General features: G+C 42.2%; 1 pseudogene; it reads right to left on the bottom strand.

The window, feature by feature from the left end:
• LOC134316935 (uncharacterized) overlaps positions 1 to 23,967 on the bottom strand; it is a 75,384-nt pseudogene that overhangs the window by 42,764 nt on the left and 8,653 nt on the right.

The following is a 23,967-nucleotide window of genomic DNA, read 5'->3' as shown; positions in this document are numbered from 1 at the left end:
ACCCGGATTGTATCCAAAAAACATAAAACCACGGCTGCCCAAATCACGGCAGAATTAAATGTGCACCTCAACTCTCCTGTTTCCACCAGAACTGTCCGTCGGGAGCTCCACAGGGTCGATATACACGGCCGGGCTGCTATAGCCAAACCTTTGGTCACTCGTGCCGATGCCAAACGTCGGTTTCAATGGTGCAAGGAGCGCAAATCTTGGGCTGTGGACAATGTGAAACATGTATTGTTCTCTGATGAGTCCACCTTTACTGTTTTCCCCACATCCGGGAGAGTTACGGTGTGGAGAAGCCCCAAAGAAGCGTACCACCCAGACTGTTGCATGCCCAGAGTGAAGCATGGGGGTGGATCAGTGATGGTTTGGGCTGCCATATCATGGCATTCCCTTGGCCCAATACTTGTGCTAGATGGGCGCGTCACTGCCAAGGACTACCGAACCATTCTGGAGGACCATGTGCATCCAATGGTTCAAACATTGTATCCTGAAGGCGGTGCCGTGTATCAGGATGACAATGCACCAATACACACAGCAAGACTGGTGAAAGATTGGTTTGATGAACATGAAAGTGAAGTTGAACATCTCCCATGGCCTGCACAGTCACCAGATCTAAATATTATTGAGCCACTTTGGGGTGTTTTGGAGAAGCGAGTCAGGAAACGTTTTCCTCCACCAGCATCACGTAGTGACCTGGCCACTATCCTGCAAGAAGAATGGCTTAAAATCCCTCTGACCACTGTGCAGGACTTGTATATGTCATTTCCAAGACGAATTGACGCTGTATTGGCCGCAAAAGGAGGCCCTACACCATACTAATAAATTATTGTGGTCTAAAACCAGGTGTTTCAGTTATTTTGTCCAACCCCTGTATATACATAGAGAGAGAGAGACGGTCGTATGGTAAATGGTTCGTAAGTTAAGGCTCGACTGTACATTATCAGCTCTATTCTTTCATATCTGTGAAGTGTTGCATAATCACACAATCTTCTTCTTCCTAACACATTACACCTGCTAACAACAGCAATGCTAGTAATGCTAACTACTTTTATTTAAAAACAGAACAATTCAGTGTTTTTATGACTGGTGTAAAAATGTCCATTCATTTAGCTGTACTAGAACATTATATACATTTAAATGGTGTGCTCTGAAGGCTGTCTTGAGGCTTGTGTTTATTTTTAAACATTGGAGTTTACAGTATCATTTATAACACTTTTTATTCCTGTACTTAGACAAACTTTATTGTCATTCATTATACAGAAGTGCACACAGAACGAAATTTTGTTGCAATTTGGCTGGCACGGAATTTAAAAAAATAGACAAAAAAGCATTGATACATAGTATCATAGAATTAACACATGAAAGTATAAAAGTATATCAAATGAAATATACAGTGGGGCCAAAAAGTATTTAGTCAGCCACTGATTGTGCAGGTTCTCCTACTTAGAAAGATGAGAGAGGTCTGTAATTTTCATCATAGTTACACTTCAACTATGAGAGACAAAATGAGAAAAAAAATCCAGGAAATCACATTTCACAAGAATCACAAGAATTTATTTGTAAATTATGGTGGAAAATAAGTATTTGGTCAATAACAAAAGTTCAACTCAATACTTTGTAACATAACCTTTGTTGGCAATGACAGAGGTCAAACGTTTCCTGTAAGTCTTCACCAGGTTTGCACACACTGTAGCTGGTATTTTGGCCCATTCCTCCATGCAGATCTCCTCTAGAGCAGTGATGTTTTGGGGCTGTCGCTGGGCAACACGGACTCCACAAATTTTCTATGGAGTTGAGGTCTGGAGACTGGCTAGGCCACTCCAGGACCTTGAAATGCTTTTTACGGAGCCACTCCTTCGTTGCCCGAGCGGTGGGTTTGGGATCATTGTCATGCTGGAAGACCCAGCCACGTTCCATCTTCAATGCTCTCACTGATGGAAGGAGGTTTTGGCTTAAAATCTCACGATACATGGCCCCATTCATTCTTCCCTTAACACGGATCAGTCGTCCTGTCCCCTTTGCAGAAGAACAGCCCCAAAGCATGATGTTTCCACCCCCATGCTTCACAGTAGGTATGGTGTTCTTTGGATGCAACTCAGCATTCTTCTTCCTCCAAACACGACGAGTTGAGTTTTTACCAAAAAGTTCCATTTTGGTTTCATCTGACCACATGATATTCTCCCAATCCTCTTCTGGATCATCCATATGCTCTCTGGCAAACTTCAGACGGGCCTGGACATGTACTGGCTTAAGCAGGGGGACACGCCTGGCACTGCAGGATTTGAGTCCCTCTTGGCGTAGTGTGTTACTGATGATAGCCTTTGTTACTTTGGTCCCAGCTCTCTGCAGGTCATTCATCAGGTCCCTCTGTGTAGTTCTGGGATTTTTGCTCACCGTTCTCATGATCATTTTGACCCCACGGAATGAGATCTTGCGTGGGGCCCCAGATCGAGGGAGATTATCAATGGTCTTGTATGTCTTCCATTTTCTTACAATTGCTCCCACAGTTGATTTATTCACACCAACCTGCTTGCCTGTTGTAGATTCACTCTTCCCAGCCTGGTGCAGGTCTACAATTTTCTTCCTGGTGTCCTTCGACAGCTCTTTGGTCTTGGCCATGGTTGAGTTTGGAGTCTGACTGTTTAAGGCTGTGGACAGGTGTCTTTTATAGAGATAACGAGGTCAAACAGGTGCCATTAATACAGGTAACGAGTGGAGGACAGAAGAGCTTCTTAAAGCCACCACGGATAACACTGTCTACATTGACTCCTACACTAACTCTGTGCTGGATCATATTAACAACTGTGTGGACAATGTAACAACTTACTGAAAAATAAAAATATTTCCCAACCAGAAGCCCTGGATGAACAGTGAGGTTCGCCTTCTGCTCAAAGCAAGAAATACAGCCTTCAGGTCTGGAGACCGAGCAGCCTACAGCACAGCCAGAGCCAGTCTGAAGAAAGGCATCTCCAGGGCTAAACACAGCTACAAACAACGGATTGAGGACCACTTCAACTCCTCCGACCCTCGATGTATGTGGCAAGGGATCCAAACAATCACAGACTGTAAACCACATAATACCGCTCCCTATGCCGACAATGACTCACTCCCCGATGAGCTTAACAACTTCTACGTTAGCTTTGATCGGGGTAATAACATGGTTGCCTTCAAAACAGATCTTTCTCCAGATGAGCAACCAATCACATTTTCTACCACGGATGTCTACCACATGCTGAACAAGGTGAATGCTAGGAAGGCTGCTGGCCCTGATGGAGTACCTGGACGTGCGCTAAAAGCTTGTGCTAAGCAGTTTGCTGGGGTCTTCACTGACATTTTCAATCTGTCTCTGGTCCAGGCTGTGATTCCAACAAGTTTCAAGACAGCCACCATTGTGCCAGTACCAAAACATTCAAGCACTGAACGATTTCCGGCCTGTTGCACTCACTCCCATCATCTGCAAGTGCTTCGAAAGACTAGTCTTCTCTCACCTGAAAGCCTGTCTACCAGCTACATTAGATCAGCACCAATTTGCCTATCGTCACAACAGGTCAACAGAGGATGCTATCTCCACTGCACTCCACACTACACTGACCCACTTGGACTGCCATAACACCTATGTTAGAATGCTCTTCATTGACTTCAGTTCAGCATTTAACACGGTGATTCCATCCAAGCTGATTTTGAAGCTCACTCAGCTTGGCATCAGCACGTCACTCTGTAACTGGATTCTGGACTTTCTAACTAATAGACCCCAGTCTGTTAAGTTAGGCAACCTCCACTCAGCCTCCATCACCCTGAACACTGGCGTGCCACAAGGCTGTATGCTGAGTCCCCTCTTATACTCCCTGTTCACCTACGACTGTGTCCCTGTTTATGGTTCCAACTCTGTAATCAAGTTCGCGGACGACACCACGGTGATAGGCCTAATCAAAGACAACGATAAAACGGCCTACAAGGAGGAGGTTCAGCATCTGGCTGCATGGTGTGAGGACAACAACCTGGAGCTTAACACAGGGAAAACAAAAGAGATTATGTGGACTAGAAGAACAGCAAGTCAGGCACATGCCCCTATCTGCATCAATGGTGCTGTGGTGAGACGGGTGCCCAGCTTCAAATTCCTCGGCATCCACATCTCCGACAATCTCTCTTGGTCCCTCAACTCATCCGTCCTGGTCAGAAAGGCACAACTGCGCCTTTACTTTCTTCGGAGACTTAAAAAAGCCTACTTGTGTCCCAGAATACTCGTGGACTTTTATCGCTGTACCATTGAGAGCATTCTTACAAACTGCATCTCTGTGTGGTACGGTAATTGCTCCGCAGCTGACCGGAAAGCTCTCCAGCGGGTGGTTAAAACCGCCCAACGCATCACCGGCACCCAGTTACCCACCATACAGGACATTTACACTAAAAGGTGCGTGGGCAGAGCAAGGAACATTATCAAAGACGTTTCTCATCCTAACCATGGACTTTTCACCTTACTTCCATCTGCCAGGCATTACAGGAGCCTCCGCTCTCATACCAGCAGGCTTAGGAAGAGCTTTTTTCCTGAGGCTGTAACCCTGCTAAACTCCAGCACACCATTGTAAAAATACCACTGCACTTTGTACCACATTTAACTCTGTACTTTTTACAAATGCACCATCTCGACTGTATATACAATCAGTATTTTGCAAATTTGCACATGGCACTATTGCACTGTTTACACCAGCACAATAATAATGTATATACAGTATATATCTGCTATACTTATATACTTCACATTATTTATTTTCATTCATTACCCATTTATGTAGCCACTTTAGTCACCTTCATTACTCTGTAAATACATATTAGTCTATTCACTGTACATTCATCATTATCTGTTTAATAGACTTAATATTCTGTTTAATAGTCTTAATATTCTTATATGTCTCCTTATTTCACTTATCCGGTCACTTTTGCACTTTATCTGTGTATTATATGTATATATTCTCTATCTTGCACTTCTGGTTAGATGCTACTGCATTTCGTTGGCTCTGTACTTGTTTACTCTGCACAATGACAATAAAGTTGAATCTAATCTAATCTAATCTAAAGAAGAAGTTACAGGTCTGTGAGAGCCAGAAATCTTGCTTGTTTGTTATTGACCAAATACTTATTTTCCACCATAATTTACAAATAAATTCTTTAAACATCCTACAGTGTGATTTCCTGGATTTTTTTTTCTCATTTTGTCTCTCATAGTTGAAGTGTAGCTATGATGAAAATTACAGACCTCTCTCATCTTTCTAAGTAGGAGAACCTGCACAATCAGTGGCTGACTAAATACTTTTTGGCCCCACTGTATATGCTAGAATTAATTTACCGCTCATGTCAGTGCTGTTTAACCGTCAGAGTGTGAATGTCTTTTTGACAGTTAATACAACTAAACACCAAAAAATTTGATATAATAATAATAATAATAATACATTCAACTTATATAGCGCCTTTCATAATACCCAAGGACGCTTCACATAGTAATTACAGTCAAGAACAACAATCAAATAGAAACATGAGAATGAAAGTGTTGAGTAAACAAGAACGTTTTAAGAAGAGATTTAAACTCAGAAAGAGAGGAAGAAAGACGAAGAGGGAGAGGAAGAGAGTTCCACAGTGTCGGGGCAGCAACACTAAATGATCTACCACCCATGGTGGTCAACCTAAACCTGGGTATAACAAGGAGACCAGCATCAAACGATCTTAGCCTGCGGGAAGGGACATAGCGATGTAAAAGATCAGCCAGATACAAGGGAGCCAGACCATGAAGTGCCTTGAAAGCGAGCACTAAAATTTTATATTGGATACGTTTTTTGACAGGGAGCCAATGGAGTTGTTCAAGTACCGGGGTGATATGTTCATGTTTTTTTGACCGGGTCAGTACTCGGGCAGCAGCATTCTGAGCAATCTGCAAGGGCCGGAGGGATTTTGAAGGAAGTCCATAAAGGAGAGAATTGCAATAGTCAAGTTTGGAAGTGACAAAGGCATGTACCAGGGTCTCGGCAGCTTTAAACAAAAGGAACGGACGCAAACGGGTGACCTTTCGAAGCTGGAAAAAGGCAGACTTTGCCAATGAATTGATATGTGGCTCCAGTGACAGGGGAGGGTCGAGCAGCACCCCGAGATTACGTGCCTTAGAAGAAGACTGAACAGCGATACCAGCAATAGTGAGGGATGTATTAGTGAGAGAAGAGACAGCCAATTTGGAGCCAATAATGAGATACTCCGTCTTATGGGCATTCAATAGAAGAAAGTTTGCACACAGCCATGAGTTGAGATCACAGATGCACTCGGTGAGGGATGAGTGTGGAAAAGGATCAGATGGTATAAGGTTTAGATAAACCTGGGTGTCGTCAGCGTAGCAGTGAAAATGTAACCCATGGTGACGGAAAATATCACCAAGGGGCAGGATGTAAATAAGAAACAGCAACGGTCCCAATACTGAGCCCTGGGGGACACCCTGCTTAACAGGAGCAACGTCAGATGTGTGTTTACCTATGCCAACAAAGTGATGCCTATCAGATAGATAAGATTTAAACCAAGTCAAAACTATGCCGGAAAAACCAATGTCAGAGAGCCGGGTTATGAGAATTTCATGGTTAACCGTGTCAAAAGCAGCAGTAAGATCAAGGAGTAAAAGGATAGAAGCAAAACCTTTGTCAGAGGAAAGAAGAAGGTCGTTAAGTACACACAAAAGTGCAGTCTCTGTGCTATGACGGGCACGAAAACCAGATTGAAAGGTGTCAAAGAGATTGTTAGAATTCATGTAGTCTAGTAGCTGGGATGCCACGACACGTTCCAGAATTTTCCAGATTAGATATTGGTCTGTAGTTACTTAATATGGAGCTATCTAAATCAGGTTTTTTAATGATGGGAGTAACAACAGAAGTTTTCAGAGCTACCGGAACATGACCAGATTCGAGAGAAAGGTTGACGAGGTGACAAATAGAGGGCAAAAGAGAAGAAATAACTTGCTTGAGAAGAACTGTAGGGGCAGGATCAAGGAGTGAGGTAGTGGTCTTGGAGCCTGTTATAATTCTAGTGACGCAAACAGGATTAACAGATGCAAAAGACGAGAAAGTGTGTAGGGAAGAGGAAGTACCGAAAGAGATTGGAGATGACAGCAGTGATTTACATGTCTGATCATTCAGTATTTCCTGGTAAATGTTGGACACTTTGTCCCTGAAAAAGTTAAGAAATGCATTACATAAATCCGATGATGGAGCCAGGGAGTCTGAGGGGGGACGCAAAAGTTTATTCACAGTAGTAAAGAGTCGCTTGGGATCCAGGCCTGCCTTTGTAATTGTAGAAGTGTAGTAGGTAGTGCGAGCATTGTTTAAAGCCTCTTTATATCTGACCAGATGATCCAGTGATAGTTCCCGCTGAGGAGCAGATCAGGTCTAAAATGTGACCATGTTTATGAGTTGAAAAATCCACATGTTGATACAAGTCAAAGCAGTTTAAGAGTGACAAAAAACCAGTAGAACCAGGAGAAATAGAGTCAATATGAATATTAAAGTCACCAAGGACGACCAATGACTTTGACAGAGAACTGACAGTGGTTAGGACCTCACCAAGTTCAAGTAAGAAATCGGAGATGGAACTGCTAGGAGGTCGGTAAACTAACAACACAACAGTTGGACAAGGGCCCATGATCCTGAGAGCCATGTACTCAAAGTGAGCAGTTTCCTGCATCTTACACATAGTTATTTTTAGTTTACTGCTAAAAAAGACGGCTAGACCCCCACCACGACCACTCAGCCTAGGTGCACAAAGATATTTAAAGCCAGGTGGGTTGGCCGCGTTTAGATGAAAGAAATCGCCTTGTGATTGCCAGGTTTCAGTCAGGAAGAGCAGGTCCAGGTGATGATGTCCGATAAGGTCGTTAAGGAGGGCGGCTTTATCAGACATGGAGCGGCAGTTGAACAGGGCCAGGTTTAGCTGACGACATTGAGCAGATGAGGTCTGAACAAAAGTGGGCAAGACCTTGGATCGTGGGACCTCACTTAAAACACTAAAGTCCACTCCTCGCTGGAACATCGATAGGTAGCTCCTAGGCCCAGGGACCGAGCCGTAGATCACAGGAATACCCGAGACAGATATGAAACATCATATCAAACATGCAAATCAATTAAAGATCAATGCAGTTTTTTTTTTCTGTTTCTCTACAGGCTTTGTTAGCTCCTTTCATGCTGTTCTTCAATGGTCAGGACCCCCACAGAGCCGGTATTATTTAGGCACTCTCAGCACTGCAGTGACACTGAACATTCTCCATCATTTGTTAGAACATCAAGTTCTTTTTCTTGCTGCTCAGATCTTTTACTCCAGTGTCATTTGCTGAATATGAGAAGGAAGGGGGGGGGGTCCTCAACATCTTGAGTCATCAAACACTGACAGTAAGAGTAAAACTTTCAGTTCATTACGTGAATGAAGCAAGTTTATATAGATGGTGTCTGTGTGAGAACTGTGAGCCTATGCCAAAACTTATAGCCCAAGGCTGCTGACTTCTTTGTGTTAATATAAATAGGACTAGTTTTAGAGTATCCATTAAAAAGTGTATGGAACAGTGGTCTCTTTTTAAAGGTCAAACTGTTTCCTTCTGCTGACAGAACATTTCGTCAGGGCAACCACCAAAAAACTGGTGTTCCATGAGTTAAAAGCTGCTGAAACATGGCTGATATATAATGGTTTATAATAAAGCAATAAGCCACGAGAGACCGTGCGTTACTGCGATTTTATCACGGGGAAGGATGTTGTCTCTCGTGGCTTATTGCTTTTATAAAACGGCGGTCAACATAAAGTATAATAAAATACAACAATGTTCAATTTATAAATGTTTTTATTTACAAAAACACAAAAAAAGCATTCTTCCGCGAAATCACGTAGTCCGTTAACAGTGTTGCTAGGCAACATGAGGGCGAACATAACATTCACTTTTTCTCTTTAGTGGCGTATTAATATGGAATGATGTAAGGTGGTGATAGGTGTGCGTTTATCTGGAATTTTACAACGGCTTTGAACGCGGCTAAGCCAATCAGATTTTAGGACCGGAACTATCCGTTTTATAATGGTTTTTATTTAGCTACAATGACAGAATTTAGACTTAGCATGTATGCTATCACAATGCAGTGTGGTCAGTCATATTGAGAACATTAACATTGACCTCAGATATGATATCAGATAACTAATAATGGTTTTTATTGAGCTACAATGACAGAATTTAGACTTAGCATGTATGCTAACACAATTCAGTGTGGTCAGTCACACTAGTAACATTAACATTTACCTCAGATATAATGACAGATAACTAATAATGGTTTTTATTGAGCTACAATGACAGAATTTAGACTTAGCATGTATGTTAACACAATTCATTGTGGTCAGTGTTACGACGAATCTTTTTGTCGAGAGGCCTTGAAGAAGCAGTCGGAGAATCCAGAAAGTACTCTTCAAAAACACTTTATTAAGTGTAAGAAATGATCTGTGAATATATGTCAGAGCTAAGCCGATCGGCGCTCCTTTTCTCCTGCAATCCAGATGATCGCCAGCCAAAAAGAGAGACTTACGTCTGAGCGCGGGGTTTTTTAAACTAAGCTAGGCTCCTCCTCCTTCACTGCTGGTGGAGCCAATGAAATGTGCTAAAAAAAAGCCCAGGGCTCCGCCCCTCCCTCCCCCTACGGCAGACATCTGGAGGGTCCCTAACAAGGGATCACGGTAGGCGCCATTTTGAATGCACCTACCAGACAAAGAGCCACGTGGGGAAATGCCGTACAACTTCTCATTGAATTTACGTTTTATTATGTTCCGAAAATCCTAACAGCCCCCCTTGAAAGCATCTTAATGCTTTCACATTAACTTTTAACTTTAGGTTAGGTGTTTCTAGATTCCAGGAGAAAAGGATAGCCGTCAGCAACCCCCCAATTTAACCCCTTCTGACTTACATGGCCACTGGGCTGAATTCTTACAATAAAAGGTATCTAAAAATAAAAAGGCTGCCAGTCAAATTAAAGGAACCGTACCTATCGCAACAGCTCCTACCCCTAAACCAAACAAACAAACAAAAAATAATAAATAAAATAAACTAAGAATAGGAAAACAAAATAAAGCAATTTAAAAATAGGAAATCAAAAGCGAGAAGAAAAATAAAAACAATGGGTGCGTAGCTTCTACAGGAAGTCCGCTCAGGTTGCCCTCCACCGGACGGAGCTGCAGATATTCAGAAGGGGCCCATAGCTCCTGTTTCTCTGCATGGCTTCTACTGTCTCATGGATTCTCCCCTGTCGGTCTTACCTGTTTCCGCAGCGGCACAAACATTTATCCGATGAAAAACAGAGAATATCCTTCCTAAAAATAGCAGAGTACCAAACATATATACATCGTAAATAATCCTGAACTAACCCCTTGCGTTTTGTAGCTAAACTATGTGTGTTGCACTTAACTAGTGTTTTCAAAGATGGTCTATGTGTCTGCGAACTATATGTTTATGTTTTTCTCTCCTAGTCTAACTAAATCCTTCCTCATCTTCTTGTTCCGTTCCGTTGACTCCACTGGACTCTTCTTCCACATAGTCGGTTTTGTCGGGCTTTCTGCTGTGTTTTGTTCCCTGTAGGCAGGTCCAGTTGGTGGCACTTCTGTCCCTTGGAGTGGGTCTTCCAGTCCCCACAGAGTCTGCCTCTGCCAGTCCTTCCAAGTCTCCTTCCTTCATCACGGTGTATGATCAGTAGTGCTGGTCCTCTCTCCTCTTGTCTGGTCGGTTTTACCTTTAATTAAGCAGAGTTAGTAGCACTTATGCTGCTCGAAGTGGGTCTTCCGGCCCACCTTCAAGGGTATCCTCCACCTCATCATCTATATGATACTTAGACAAGTCTGCCAACACCATCTGGATAACTGGTGGATCCTGCCCCCCTCTACTTCCTCTACTCACTACTTCTACTACAAATTTCTCTATTAATACCCTGATACACGGGACACCACAACAACAACATACCACTAAAATTGCCAATCCCACACACACTGACATCACCAAACTCGTAATAGCTCCCTTCCATGGTCCAAACATCTTTTCTAGCCACTTGACCCATTCATTGTCTATCCCTGAATTTTCCTTCCATTCTCGTGACAAATCCCTCAATCCTTCCAAAGCTCGTGTCACACTACCATCGGGTGCAGTATTATTAGGGATGAAGGTGCAACACGATGAACCCACAATCTGGCAAACTCCACCTTTCTCTGCTAATAACATGTCTAATGCCATTCTATTCTGTATGGTCATAAGTGAAGTCTGGTCTAGCTGGTCTCTCAGTCCCTCAATGGCCTGAACACTGAAATTAACAAATCTCCGCTGATTGTAATAGAGATAGTTTATCCAGTCTACATTCTTATTGATAGTTACCCACCAAAAGAGTACACTTTCAAACCCTGCAGCAATCTGGTTCCTAGCCTTAAATTCGTCTGGGACCCCCCTTGGGACTCCTATACCATCAATCCACACGGTCTTGTCGAAGGATCCGCCAGGTTTGACCTCTCGGGTGTCTCTTCGATGGCTGTGGTGATTGGTCAGGACGTCCGCGGCATCCTCCACTCCGTGCTGCTTGTAAATCCTGAAAGGCATAATCAGAAAGACCAACGCACACTCCCCAGACCAATTCCCATGCAACCTTCGCCGGATTCTCATATCTCCACACAACCATACTAAATCTGCCCTACTGAATTTTTGTGCATTCAGCTGGCTGCCTGTATAATTCCCATCACTATCCAGGATAATGGTTTCCTTACACCATCCTTCTGAAAAATGTCCCCTGTTTATCGGAGAGAGATACTGATAACAAACTTAGTTAAAGCTTCCATGTAATTGTCTACCTCTTCATCGTCTACTCTGCCAGGAAGTGTGCTGGTCATATTAACAGTTTTTGCAGGTGCAAAGGTGATGCTTGGCTGAAGCAGGGCGTCACTAATCTTTGAACGCCTAGCATTAGATAGTGTAAACGCAGCTGAGGTCAAGAATGCTACCACCCCATGCGATGTGTTGATTACCAAAGGATGACACATAACAATGTGGGCTGTTTTGTCCACTGCTGTGGCTAATGCTGCCAAATGTTTAGTGCATTGTGGTTGTCCCTGTACTACAGGATCCAATTTTGAGCTATGGTATTGGAGAATTTGTCTTTCCTCATTCCTCCCCCCTCTCTGAAAAATAACAGCATTTGCAATGCCCTCTTTTTCAGAGACATCCAGAGTCGGGAGAGCTTGGAAAGAGGATCTGGTCTGGTCAGAGCATACCCTTTCTTGTTCTGATTCACCACAATCACTACGGTTACCTTGAGGTGAGTGTGTAGGTACCTGTTCGGGAAATCTTACAGTGTTACTTTCAGGTCTCTGTTGTCTAGTGCCAGCTGGTGACTGTTGTAAATCAGCCATTCTATCTGAGGTTTGTTTCTGTTTCTGTCTTAGGTTAGCCATCTCGGCGTTTAAGGCGTCCAACATGGCCAAGTGTACATTTAACTGCCCTCCGGTCACTACCATAGTAGTCCCTTGGGCTTCCGGACGGTGATGTGTGGGTGGAGCAACATCATGTCTGAGTATTGTAGTAGACTGGGTGGGTGGTTCAGTGGAATGTGTACACATGTTAGGGTCATTGTGGTGGTGCAACTCCTTAGGTGTAGTTACCTGCTTAGTAGGATCTGAATGCTCCTCATCTCTTAGCGACATCTGCTGGAGAACTTTTAACATATTACTTACATTTTCATATGGAGGAGGGGCCTTAGGTAGGGGTACTGCACCAGAATTCAAAACTGATGGATCAGGGACTGGTAATTTAGGCTGAGGTGCGTCAACGTCTGGAGTCACAAGTCCTTTGCTCATTTCTCTATCTGCCTTGCTTATTACAACTTTCATATGTTGCAAAGCCACCTTAGTTCTAACTAGTTGGTCCTGCAGCTTTGTCAGCTGTCTTCTGTAGGCTAAAGACTTCAGTAGCCCTCCTCGATCTAATTTCTCCTGCTGTGCCCCAACTTCTCCCTGCTGGTGTTCCAAGATTTGTAATCTCTTTGCAGCTGGAGGAACAGGCTCACTTGAAACAGGATACAATCCCCTAGTTACCCATTTATGAAATAATTTTTTTATATTTCTCACCTTCCTTGTCTCTACCTTTTGCTGGTGTGGTGTCTTTGATCCTATTGATAACTACCTGCTGCAATTGTCTTGCTGTTAGATCTCCCATTTTAGGTTAAGTTTACTGTATATATTGCTATCAAAGACCTGAGCCGTCAAAGTCAATCACAAGTGTGATGGACTGGATAAAGTGTCAAGCTAAAAGGCAACACACACCAAGTTATTCACCTGGGGAAGAACTGGTCTTACTCAGAAATGGGGAGTCGCAGATAATGTCAGTCACTCGTGATGTCACTTTAGCTCCGCCCCTTGAGGGTCGTCCAGGGCCCCCAGTGGGATTCCTCCAATTCACTATCAACTACAGAGGGGAGCACATACAGTATTTCTAAAGTTTAACATCAACACTACAATGGAGGCCTTAAACTTTTGGATCACGTAGACATGTGTTCCTAACTTCACAACCCCCACACATTAGAACAAAGAAACAATAGAACAATCTCTCAACAATACATGCACCAACACACCCAGCAAATCTCTTATCACAATCAACAAGCACTGTGTTACTCTCAAATAATTTTAATCTTATTCATTTACATTACATTTTCAGCATTTATCAGACGCTTTCATCCAAAGCGACTTACACAATGACCTGAACACGATGAGCAATTGAGGGTTAAGGGCCTTGCTCAGGGACCCAACAGTGGCAACTTGGTGGTGGCGGGGCTTGAACCGGCAACCTTCTGCTTACTAGCCCAGTACCTTAACCACTGAACTATCACTGGCCCCTATTCACTATAACAACCCTGATTAAGGAGATTTTCCTTAATTATTTGTGAAAATGTTTTACTCTTTTCAGTTGTGAGGGATAATACTTTTCACAAATGGATGAATTCTACTCTAAGTGCCCCCCCTTCCTAGTTTAAGAATTAAAACCTATTGTTCGGATACAATATGCCAGGGCTTGCAAGTCAATGGATTCTTCCAGACGCCACCCACCTTAAAACACTTAATAAGGTACCATATCATATACTTCGTCTCAACTCATAGTTATCTTAAGATTATAAAATTAAATTAAATTATAAAATTATCTACAACAACTTACACACCCCAGGCATACGAAGACAAAATAGCCGATGGACAAGAGATACGGCAAGCTGCGCACATAGAGCCAAAATGGTCGACGAACAAAAGAAAACACGCTGCGCATCCAGAGCCAAAATGGCGCCGACGAACAAAAGAAAACACGCTGCGCATCCAGAGCCAAAATGGCGCCGACGAACAAAAGAAAACACGCTGCGCATCCAGAGCCAAAATGGCGCCGACGAACAAAAGAAAACAACACGTGGGCAAGATGGCCGACAAACAAAAGATAACACACAGACAAGATGGCCGTCAGACCAAAATAACACAAAGCACACACACGGTTTCACCCGCGGTTCGCAGACAAATATACACAGAGATTTACTGACAAACAAAACTCCTGATGTACTATTTTCGAACCGAATTTACAATTTAGAATAATCAAATTAATCGGGCCCCGCTACCAAAACAAACAGGCTCGTTAAAATTTAGAACAAGCTAATTAATCGAGCCCCGCTACCAAAACAGACAGGCTCGTTAAAATTTAGAACAAGCAAATTAATCGAGCCCCGCTACCAAAACAGACAGGCTCGTTAAAATGTAGAACAATCGAATTAATCGAATCCCGCTACCAAAACAGACAGATTGGTTAGAATTTAGAACAATCTTATTAATCGAATCCCGCTACCAAAACAGACAGATTCTTTTAAGATTTGTAACAATCAAATTAATCGAATCCCGCTACCAAAACAGACAGATTCGTTAGAATTTAGAACAGGGGTCTTAAACTCGCGGCCCGCGGGCCAGTTGCGGCCCGCAGGCCGATATTTTGTGGCCCCCGACTTAACGTCAAAGTTCATTGTTAGTGCGGCCTGCGCGGTTGCGCAACTCATTATTTTTTCACTTAGCAACGTATTAGCAACGTCACTTGGCTGAAACGTGATTGAGAGCGACACCAAGTGGAAGGAAAATATATCCTGTCAGCCAGTGCAAGATACAGAGGACAGAAAGGTGCGATCGCAAAATAAAACAAATTTACCAAGAACAATTTAATCAACAAGAGCAAGAATTTAAAATATATAAAACAGACAATGCACTTGATATTAAGAATTAAGAGAGGTGAAGTAACATGGACACCAGAGTTAGCTCAGTGGCAGAGAGATTTGGTAGAGCAGAAGGATGTGTAGGATGTAAACAAAAAGAATAAAAAAACTAGATCACTTTATTTATGAATGTGAAATGTATAAACACCTGAGAGATAAATTTAATAATGATAAGAAAAACGCATTTTCAAATTCCTCTCAGAATATATAGAAAGGGCTTTCTGAATAATATCCCAAACACTCAGGTACTGGGCAGAGGTGGAAAGAGTACTAAAATATTGTACTCAAGTAAAAGTACTACTACTTTAAATAATTTTTACTGAAATACGAGTAAAATTACTAGTCTAAAAACCTACTCAAGTAAAAAAGAAAACTCATTTAAAACGTACTCAGAGTAAACGTTACTTCGTTACTTGTGTTAGTAAAAAAAAATTCTTAACAGCAGGGGGGGGTCTCTCCTGTGTAATGCAAACAGGACAAGTGGATATAAATCTCACAATAGTTGTTAATAATTGAAATATAATAGAAAAAACATGTTGATAGAACATTTAAAGCTTTTAGGAATGTAATGTGTTATTTTAGTACAGAACATCCCATAAAACATTTTCAAACTGTATAACCACTGAAGCTGGCATTAATTGTGGATTCTATAGACCAGCCTTCTTTATACAAATACAAATACCAAACAACATCCTACTGCAGATCTCATAACTCAAAACAAGTCACGGTTTCAGGTGTTGTGACTTTCACTAAATGACCCAAAGAAAACCTTCAAGATGTAAGACAATTCTGGGAATAATGGATCTTTGAAGGGAGCTGGATCTTTAGGTTTCTGGCAGCAAAGAGTAGGTAAAAGAGGCTTATGTTCTGAAGAATTGTTCATGTTCTGAACTGTTATTAATAAAGATTGAGAAGTTTGGATCAGTTGTACTTTTGTTTGGAATACCTGAAACCCTTTTTTTGTGGAATACTTGATGCGGCCCAGCCGCTCCTAGACTCTACCTCCAGCGGCCCCCAGATAAATTGAGTTTGAGACCCCTGATTTAGAACAATCTTATAAATCGAATCCCGCTACCAAAACAGACAGATTCGTTAGAATTTAGAACAATCGAATTAGGTGAGTCCCGCTACCAAAACAGTCAGACTTTCCTTCCACTCCGATAGTGCCCCGGGCTCCGACCCAGCCGAACACAATGGCGCCCTGTACAGTTTATTTAGACCGGTCTGGTTCAAACTCAGCAATCAGGAAACATACATTTTTAGCTCCAGCATATATTCACAGTTTTAAACTATCTAATGATACTTTAGTAATTTAATCAGACACTTACGGATTCTCAGATTCAATTTCACACTCACTACGCTAAATAATAAGTGCAGCTAATCTATACAGAGAACGTCTGTTTACCTTGTGTAGGCGCGCCTTGTAGTGAGTACAAAAGATTTCCAGAATCCAGGTCTTAGCTCAGTCAGCTAAATCAATTTGATGCTATTTCAGGCCTCTTCGAACCATCCTCTGCTACCATCTGTTACGACGAATCTTTTTGTCGAGAGGCCTTGAAGAAGCAGTCGGAGAATCCAGAGAGTACTCTTCAAAAACACTTTATTAAGTGTAAGAAATGATCTGTGAATATATGTCAGAGCTAAGCCGATCGGCGCTCCTTTTCTCCTGCAATCCAGATGATCGCCAGCCAAAAAGAGAGACTTGCGTCTGAGCGCGGGGTTTTTTAAACTAAGCTAGGCTCCTCCTCCTTCACTGCTGGTGGAGCCAATGAAATGTGCTAAAAAAAGCCCAGGGCTCCGCCCCTCCCCCCCCTACGGCAGACATCTGGAGGGTCCCTAACAAGGGATCACGGTAGGCGCCATTTTGAATGCACCTACCAGACAAAGAGCCACGTGGGGAAATGCCGTACAACTTCTCACATTGAATTTACGTTTTATTATGTTCCGATAATCCTAACATCAGTCATATTCAGAGCATTAACATTTACCTCAGATATGATATCAGATAACTAATAATGGTTTTTATTGAGCTACAATGACAGAATTTAGACTTAGCATGTATGCTAACACAATTCAGTGTGGTCAGTCACACTAGTAACATTAACATTTACCTCAGATATAATGACAGATAACTAATAATGGTTTTTATTGAGCTACAATGACAGAATTTGAACTTAGCATGTATGCTAACACAATTCAGTGTGGTCAGTCACACTAGTAACATTTACCTCAGATATAATGACAGATAACTAATAATGGTTTTTATTGAGCTACAATGACAGAATTTAGACATAGCATGTATGCTAACACAATTCAGTGTGGTCAGTCATATTGAGAACATTAACATTTACCTCAGATATGATGGCAGATAACTAATAATGGTTTTCATTTAGCTACAGTGACAATCCTGAACTCAGATGCTAATACGCAAAAAAGTAGCCGCAGCTTTGACACTTTGGGTGTGTTCGAAAAGCTAGTGTGCTGTCTACATAGGCAGCATTTTACGTCATTCTGTGCGCGCTCCCGAGAAGGAGGCTGTTCGAAATCCTAGATGCCTTAAAATCCACACTTCTGAGGCATCTTATTATTTCAATGTTATTTTGGCTCAAGAACGAGTGAGCATCGAACGCTGCCTTAGTGATCAAGACAATCCCAGCATTCATGGCTGATGGGGCGGAGAAACTAATGGAATTATTTTCAAACGTAAATAAAATATTACTGATTTTTAACTTGTATAAACTTGTACCGAGTGTTTTTATTTGCAAGTTCGGGCTTGTCAGGAAATTTAACCGTTATCGGTACATGAAGGGAAATGTTATTAACGTTAGCGTGCTGTGCTACCTCAGTTTATTGGTTTTAATGGCGAGATGCTAAATGCTAAACGCGAAATGCTAAACCCGATGGAATCGCTATCTAAGTAGTGCGTTCGAATAACCTGCCTTTTAAGTCACTAACTTATTAGAATCCTCTCTACTAAGTCAGCTGCCTATGTAGACAGTAAGACAGCAAGGCAGCTCCCTAGGTTTTCGAACACACCCTTTGACTGAAGCTTGTTGTCTGTCATATAGAGTCTCTTCAGTTGTGACAAATATAAGGACGTCATTTCTGAAATGCACTTAGAGGAGGATGTTCAAGACCATGTCCTCCCTCACCACATCCAAAAACCTCTTCTTTGGCGTTTTTCTCATAATCCCGCCTGGTGGCTTCATGCTCAGAACTCTTCACCCCATATGACCCCATATTGAACATCCTTAAACCATCTCAAACTCACCTTACTAACTTTGTCTCTGAAATATCCTACCTGCGCTGTACCTCTAATGAACTCCTTCTTAATCCTGTCCATCCTTGGCATTCCGAGAGTTGCAGCATCTTCATCTCTGCCGCCTCCAACTCCCTCTCCTGGATTTTAGAAGTCCTACACCATACCTGGCCTCACTAGTCAAGTAGTCTGTCCTTCCTTATTCCGGTCCTGAACACCAGATCTACCCAAAACCTCCTCAGCACCTCCATTCACCAACAAGCTCACTGAAGTCCATGATTGAAGCCATTGTGCCACCCGACTGCAGTGACTGTGGGTTCATTTATTAAAAGAAACATGCTAAACATTACAGTTGCTGCTACATTAACAGGAACACTTGCTCTAGGAATGTGGTATTAAAAAACAAACCGTTCGTTTAAGTGGTAGAACTGAATGTGTCACACTTGTGTTTCTTAAATGCTGTTAAATGAGCAAAGCAGTTCCCACACTGTGAGCACTGATACGGTTTCTCTCCAGTGTGAATGCGCTGGTGTTGTTTAAGATGACTCTGTTGATTGAAGCTCTTCCCACACTGTGAACACTGATAAGGTTTCTCTCCGGTGTGAATGCGCTGGTGGATTTTGAGATGACTCAGTGTATTAAAACTCTTCCCACACTGTGAGCACTGATACGGTTTCTCACCAGTGTGAGTGCGCTGGTGTATTTTGAAAGCGCTCTGTTGATTAAAACTCCTCCCACACTGTGAACACTGACACGGTTTCTCTCCAGTGTGAATGCGCTGGTGGGTTTTGAGATGACTCAGTGTATTAAAACTATTCCCACACTGTGAGCACTGATATGGTTTCTCTCCAGTGTGAATGCGCTGGTGTGTCTTGAGAGCACTCTGTTGATTAAAACTCTTCCCACAGTGTGAGCACTGATACGGTTTCTCTCCAGTGTGAATACGCTGGTGACTTTTGAGAACATTCTGTTTAGTAAAACTCTTTCCACACTGTGAGCACTGATATGGTTTCTCTCCAGTGTGAATGCGCTGGTGTTGTTTAAGATCACTCGGGTGATTAAATCTCTTTCCACACTGTGAGCACTCATACGGTCTTTCTCCTGTGTGAATGTGCTGGTGATTTTTGAGATCATACTGTGTATTAAACCTCTTCCCACACTGTGAGCACTGATACGGTTTCTCTCCAGTGTGAATGCGCTGGTGGGTTTTGAGATGACTTTGTGTAATAAAACTCTTCCCACAGTGTGAGCACTGATACGGTTTCTCTCCAGTGTGAATGCGCTGATGTAATTTAAGATCACTCGGGTGATTAAATCTCTTCCCACACTGAGAGCACCCATACGGTTTCTCTCCAGTGTGAATGCGCTGGTGTATATTGAGAACATTCTGTTGATTAAAACTCTTCCCACACTGTGCGCACTGATACGGTTTCTCTCCAGTGTGAATGCGCAGGTGTCGTTTAAGATGACTCTGTTTATTAAAACTCTTCCCACACTGTGAGCACTGATAAGGTTTCTCTCCAGTGTGAATGCGCTGGTGTCGTTTAAGATGACTGTTTTGATTAAATCTCTTCCCACACTGTGAGCACGGATATGGTTTCTCTCCAGTGTGAATGCGCCGGTGGATTCTGAGACCACGCTGGAACCTAAAGCTCTTCCCACAATGTGAGCAGATGTTTCCTTCTTGCTGTTTCCCCTGGTGAGACGTGTTAATGCTGACAGGATCAGAGGACGTTTGCTGATTACTGGAGCTTCTGGTGGGCGTCAGATCCTCATGTTCAGTCTCAGATTTCACCAGCGTATCATATTTATCATCACTGCAGCTCTTGATGTGATTGTGGAGGTGATTTTGGGCTGTACAGGAAAGTGGACACGAGGAGCAGGAGGAATCGTTCTTCATTTCTGAAGCAGAAAATAAAAATATATATTTATATGAATAAACATTCTTAGTAAATGTTAAAAATGAAAAACATTTTCACCCAAACTGAGATCCTGTGCTAAAGTAACTCATCCTGATATTATTAATTTCCTGCTCACATAAAGTGTTCAACACAGTACAAATCTTTATTAGTAGTAGTGGAGCTATATAGGGTTATATATATAGGGTTATCTATATAGGGTTATATATATAGGGTTATATAGGGTTGTCTATATAGGATTATATATACAGTGTATCACAAAAGTAAGTACACCCCTCACATTTCTGCAAATATTTTATTATATCTTTTCATGGGACAACACTATAGAAATAAAACTTGGATATAACTTAGAGTAGTCAGTGTACAGCTTGTATAGCAGTGTAGATTTACTGTCTTCTGAAAATAACTCAACACACAGTCATTAATGTCTAAATAGCTGCAACATAAGTGAGTACACCCCACAGTGAACATGTCCAAATTGTGCCCAAAGTGTCAATATTTTGTGTGACCACCATTATTATCCAGCACTGCCTTAACCCTCCTGGGCATGGAATTCACCAGAGCTGCACAGGTTGCTACTGGAATCCTCTTCCACTCCTCCATGATGACATCACGGAGCTGGTGGATGTTAGACACCTTGAACTCCTCCACCTTCCACTTGAGGATGCGCCACAGGTGCTCAATTGGGTTTAGTCCATCACCTTTACCTTCAGCTTCCTCAGCAAGGCAGTTGTCATCTTGGAGGTTGTGTTTGGGGTCGTTATCCTGTTGGAAAACTGCCATGAGGCCCAGTTTTCGAAGGGAGGGGATCATGCTCTGTTTCAGAATGTCACAGTACATGTTGGAATTCATGTTTCCCTCAATGAACTGCAGCTCCCCAGTGCCAGCAACACTCATGCAGCCCAAGACCATGATGCTACCACCACCATGCTTGACTGTAGGCAAGATACAGTTGTCTTGGTACTTCTCACCAGGGCGCCGCCACACATGCTGGACACCATCTGAGCCAAACAAGTTTATCTTGGTCTCGTCAGACCACAGGGCATTCCAGTAATCCATGTTCTTGGACTGCTTGTCTTCAGCAAACTGTTTGCTGGCTTTCTTGTGCATCAGCTTCCTTCTGGGATGACGACCATGCAGACCGAGTTGATGCAGTGTGCGGCGTATGGTCTGAGCACTGACAGGCTGACCTCCCACGTCTTCAACCTCTGCAGCAATGCTGGCGGCACTCATGTGTCTATTTTTTAAAGCCAACCTCTGGATATGACGCCGAACACGTGGACTCAACTTCTTTGGTCGACCCTGGCGAAGCCTGTTCCGAGTGGAACCTGTCCTGGAAAACCGCTGTATGACCTTGGCCACCATGCTGTAGCTCAGTTTCAGAGTGTTAGCAATCTTCTTATAGCCCAGGCCATCTTTGTGGAGAGCAACAATTCTATTTCTCACATCCTCAGAGAGTTCTTTGCCATGAGGTGCCATGTTGTATATCCAGTGGCCAGTATGAGAGAATTGTACCCAAAACACCAAATTTAACAGCCCTGCTCCCCATTTACACCTGGGACCTTGACACACGACACCAGGGAGGGACAACGACACATTTGGGCACAATTTGGACATGTTCACTGTGGGGTGTACTCACTTATGTTGCCAGCTATTTAGACATTAATGGCTGTGTGTTGAGTTATTTTCAGAAGACAGTAAATCTACACTGCTATACAAGCTGTACACATAGCCAAGTTTCATGTCTATAGTGTTGTCCCATGAAAAGATATAATGAAATATTTGCAGAAATGTGAGGGGTGTACTCACTTTTGTGATACACTGTATAGGGTTATCTATATGGGATTATATAGGGTTATCTATAAAGCGTTATCTATATTTGTTATCTATATAGGGTTATATAGGATTATCTATATAGGGTTATATAGGGTTATCTATCCACATGTTTTATCTAATTATAGGCCAATTTCAAACCTTCCTTTTGTCTCTAAAATATTAGAAAATGTCGTTTCCAAACAGTTATGCTCTTATTTGAATGAAAATTGCATTCATGAAAAATTTCAATCTGGTTTTAGACCCAATCATAGTACCGAAACCGCATTAATTAGAGTAGTTAACGAGTTGTTAATGTCTTCTGATAATGGATGTGTCTCTTTTCTTGTTCTATTAGATCTTAGTGCAGCGTTTGATACGGTCGATCATAACATTTTACTGGAGAGGCTAGAAAATACAGTAGGTGTTAAAGGACTCGCACTCTCTTGGTTCAAATCATATTTGACTGACCGCTCTCAATTTGTTCATGTAAATAATAAATGCTCGGAAACTACAAAAGTAAAGTGTGGTGTTCCACAGGGCTCAGTACTGGGACCGCTATTATTTACACTCCATATGCTTCCACTAGGTGAAATTATTCATAAACATAGCATAAAATTTCACTGCTATGCAGATGACACACAGCTGTATATATCAGCCAAACCAAATGATACTGACACAATCAGTAAGATAGAAGATTAAAGTGTAAACGACATAAAAAACTGGATGTCGTGCAATTTTCTTTTACTTAATTCAGATAAAACTGAGGTTTTACTTGTTGGCTCTAAAGCTGCAAGAGACGAGTTCTCTAACCTGGTGCTAAACCTAAACACTTTCTCTGTTACTCCCAGCCCAGATGTAAAAAACTTAGGTGTCACAATAGATTCAGATCTTTCCTTTGATACACACATTAATAATATTACTAGAGTTGCTTGCTATCATTTGCGTAATATCTCTAAAATAAGAAATATACTATCTGTTAATGACGCCGAAAAACTGATCCATGCGTTTATAACTTCTCGTTTAGATTATTGTAATGCTCTTCTAACTGGATGCTCTGGTAGATCCTTAAACAAACTCCAGTTAGTTCAAAATGCAGCAGCTCGAGTGCTAACTAGAACTAAAAAATTTGATCATATTACTCCTGTTCTATCATCTCTACACTGGCTGCCAGTTAAATTTCGCATTGATTACAAAATACTTTTACTAACCTATAAAGCGCTACATGGTCTGGCTCCACAGTATCTGAGTGAGTTTATTAATTACTACAACCCAGCACGTCCACTTCGTTCACAACATGCAGGGTTACTTATAGTTCCTAGAATTAAAAAGACCACAGCTGGTGGAAGAGCATTTTCTTACAAAGCTCCACAACTTTGGAATGATCTTCCTGCCTCTATTCGGTCTCAATGTTTAAGTCTAGACTGAAAACATATTTATTTTCTCAGGCTTTTGATTAGTATAGACAAAGGCGCAGAGCTTGGGGGTTCTTGGTGATAGAAACTTGTGGTGATCAGGGATGTTGGGTTGCTGTCGTTCTGCCTCTCTTGTCCGATCACTCAGGTTTGGGTAGGAGAGGTGGGCGCTGATGTCCTGTGAAAGCCTTCATGACCTTGTTACCTGCTCGCTCTCCCTTTTAGTTATGCTGTAATATTTAGGGCTGCCG

Source organism: Trichomycterus rosablanca, chromosome 1 (assembly GCF_030014385.1).
Source record: "Trichomycterus rosablanca isolate fTriRos1 chromosome 1, fTriRos1.hap1, whole genome shotgun sequence".
In the NCBI taxonomy this organism is placed as follows: Eukaryota; Metazoa; Chordata; class Actinopteri; order Siluriformes; family Trichomycteridae; genus Trichomycterus; species Trichomycterus rosablanca.
This window is presented reverse-complemented; position numbering and strand designations above follow the sequence as displayed.